Consider the following 3,939-nt stretch of genomic DNA (forward strand, 5'->3'; position numbering starts at 1 on the left):
TTTGCTATCCATCTACTTTGAAAGGGAAATCTCATTTATTCTGATAATTCTGAGTAACTATCTATAAAATAGTGATAAAGTGTATACTTGTAAAAACACTTGGGGATGTCAGTGGCGGTCATATTAAATCAGTATTTTTAAAAAATTAAGTCTAATAAAAACATTAGAGTCAAGCCTTAAGACGTTCAAATATCCTTCATAGAAAGAAAAAAAACTGAGGCATGATTATAAAATATGAGAACTGAGGTACAACCATCACAAACAAATTCCTTGGAAAAATTTGTTAGAAGAGAAGAGAGAGTCTGGGCTAGATGAGAAGCAAGAGGGAGTTCTCTACCCAGGGAACTTCAAAGATTGAGATGTTAACCAGTTCATGCAGCTTCAGCGTCTTGCAATGCCCACAGACCGTTTTTGAACTTCATATGCTTCCTATAAAACAAGTACTTTAAAATGATCATTTTTCTTTTTTCTATAGTAGCAAAAGAATCTAATGTCATGAAATAGGACCTAGGTCAGTATTAGAAGTAAACCCCACACCTAGTGTGAGGGCCCCATTTCTCACTCTAGCTTTCTCTATTCTGTTATGATGATTTCACTTTAAATTGCAGATGTGGTCATTCATTTCCTTTTAGAACAAGTATAAAGCTGAAACATCTTCCAAAATATAAAACCAAACAGGTACAACTTAAACAATGCATTTCACCTTGTTTGGATCTTGATTTAAACAAACCAACTGTATAAAAACATTTTTGAGACAATTTGAATATTAAGAATTTTGGAAATTTTGTTAGGTGCAATTGCATTATGGTTACTTTTTTTTTTAAAAGGAAATTTTTATTTCTTATAATCAAATTTTAAAATATTTACAGGCAAAAATATTATGATATCTGAGATTTGCTTCAAAAAACTTTAGCATTGTTGGGAAGGGGAGTACAAAATGTTGACAATTTCCCAAACTGGATAATATGTACATAGGAGCTCATTATCCTATTTTTTCTACTTTTGTGTTAAGTTTAAACAGTATAATAAAAAAAAGAAAAGAAAATGTCCATTTAAAAACACCACAAAAAGACCACCAAAAGAAAAGTCTAGCTCAGAAGATGTCTTCAACAGTGAATAGATTTCTAAAATAAAATGATAAGTTCTAAGCCATATAACTTGGAACATCCTTAAAACAGCATCGCCACAGTATACACAAGCAATTTAGCATTTCAATGGTCTTTTGTATGTATATACATGCTTACCCTAAGTAGGCGAATTGTAAAATTTGGTCTGGAATTAAAAACAGTTGTTCTCCTAGAAGTATAAGGAGCAAAAGCACTTTGTATCTGTATTTTTTTTTTATTGATTTGAAGTTATGAGGACCTACAGTTGCATAGTGGAGAATGATGGGAGTTCATATTGTAAGCTTACTATGTGCCAGACACTGATCTAAGTAAGTACTTTATGTTTATGAACTCATGCTAATATTTAAAATTACCCATTGATATAGGTATTATTGTTCTTCCCATCTTACACACAGGAAAGCCACAATACTGAGACTAAATTACATAATTTGCCCAATGTTGCACTACTGGTAATAGCAAAGCTGGGTACAAATACAGGGCATCTGGCTCCTGTGTCTGCTCCCTTAATCACCAAGTTTTGTCACTCTCCATGGAAAAAGTGTCTTGTAGAGTTGTTCTTTGTTTAGACACTGGGGACCGAGACTCTTTAATTCTTAGAAAAATACAGGGATTCTTACTCCTTTTGACATCAGCATGTCCCTTTTGTTTTGTCATGCACTTCAAACCTATTACTCCCAATGTAGTCATACCAGCCGTATAATATCCAAACATATTTGTTACAGATGCTAGGGGCATAATTTCAAAGAACAGAAAACATCACAACAGGCTCTTCTGATTGATTTAAGCCAGGATAATTTTGAGAAACCACTTTGAGGGAGAAACCACCAACTGTAGTAGTTGACAATGACATCTCTCTTATTTGGGAGTCAGCTTTTGGGAAATGACCTTACATAATTTTTCCTAATTACCTGATCTTCTCAGATGGTCTTTTGCAAATTCTTTTCAGCCCAGCAAGTTGATATCTCTGCTTCCATATTGCCAAGGTTAATAATGGAATCCTCTCTCTCTCTCTCTCTTCCTCAAACTGTCTCTTTCTGTTCAGATCCATTGTCTTTATTTGGCAAAAAAAAAAAAGTTTATAAAAGTTGATTTATCTATGGGCCACATCATAATTGGCTTTCAATACAGTAACTTTAATTTGGGGGACTTTTAATAGTTATTTCTAGAAAGGAATTAGTGTGAGTCTACCTAGGGCTTTAAATTGACTTATTTAGGGGCGCCTGGGTGGCTCAGTCGTTAAAGTCTGCCTTCGGCTCAAGTCATGATCCCAGGGTCCTGGGATCGAGCCCCACATTGGGCTCTCTGCTCAGCAGGAAGCCTGCTTCTCCCTCTCCCACTTCCCCTGCTTGTGTTCCCTCTCTTGCTGTCTCTCTCTCTCTGTCAAATAAATAAATAAAATCTTTAAAAAAATAAATTGACTGATTTAACTGAATTGGTCATTGAAGTTATGAGAAGACTGGCTTGACAGAGTTTTTATCAGCAAATTTGTGAAAAGTGATTTCTTCGAATTAACTGACCATGCTGATTTGATTGTTTACCCTTAGATACATCCATCCCTGAATGAAATATTTTCCAATTTTAGGGAAAATACTGTATTTTAAGATAGAGGAAATATTTTCAGGTAGTTTAGGGGTTGTATTTATTACTATAGGGCAGCAGTTACTGACAAAGTGCTTTGCCAATTCTATAGTCTGAGGTTGTCAATCTTTATATATATAATAAATGCAGTATGTCCTGACTCCCTTTTACCTGATGTTAGCTGTATATGCATTATATGCAACAGAATGAGGGTTTTTCTGCACATACAATTCTATCAAAATTTCTCTAACTCTGGGGAATGAAGTCTGACCTATGAATTTCTTCTCAAAGAAAGAAAGGAGGAAGGAAGGAAGGAAGGAAGGAAAGAAAGAAAGAGGAAGAGAAGGGAAGGGAAGGGAAGAAAGGAAGGGGAGTAAAAGAGACAGAATCAACACAAAAAACAGAGAAAGACTAGGTTATAATTTTTCTAGAGTAGCAATTCTCAACCCTGGCTGCATATTAGGATCCCCCAAGGAATATTTGAAAAATACTGATACTTCGTCCTCAAGCCCAGAGATTTTGATTGGTTGTGGTGATTTTTGGTCATCATGAGAAATGTTTAAATAGCAATGGACAGCTAGCTGACCTTGTAGTGATGGAGATATTCTTTAGCCTGGGCTTCTTGATCTTATGACAAACCAAATACAATTCAAATAACTTCTGAATTTGAGCGTGATGGTGAAGTGAACATGGGAATAAAGAGTAAAGACTCAGCACATTCATTCATTATTCATTCAACTGACCAACAAATATTTATGTGGTGTCTATTCTTCAGCAGACACTGTATTAAGAATGGGGATGCAGTGGCAAACAAAACAATTAAAGAAGAACAATAGGGCCTTCTCTGAAATCTTCCTTGTGGACCTCAAGTTTCAATCTATGTCAATGCCAAGATCAATCAGGTTGGTTGAATAAAAGACAGAGAAAGAGAGAATGAAATGACCATAAAATCAGATTAGTCTATTAGTTAATTTCATTCATGGACTAAAAAGATTTTGATACTTAACTGAACACAAAAGATCATCTACTTTTGTTTACAGATGAGTAATTTTAACTTCATAAGGGTTAATGACTAGCCTATGCTCATACAGTTATTCAGGACAGAGCTGGAGAACCCAGATTGTTGACCTTTTATAATGTCATCTATGTTCAAGTAAAAACCTTCTCAGCTGATTTTTTTTTTTTTTTTTGGTCATTCCAAGTTCCTAAAAGAAAACAGTCTCCTGGAAAGAGC

Source organism: Phoca vitulina, unplaced genomic scaffold (genome assembly GCF_004348235.1).
Source record: "Phoca vitulina isolate PV1807 unplaced genomic scaffold, GSC_HSeal_1.0 scaffold9, whole genome shotgun sequence".
NCBI lineage: Eukaryota > Metazoa > Chordata > Mammalia > Carnivora > Phocidae > Phoca > Phoca vitulina.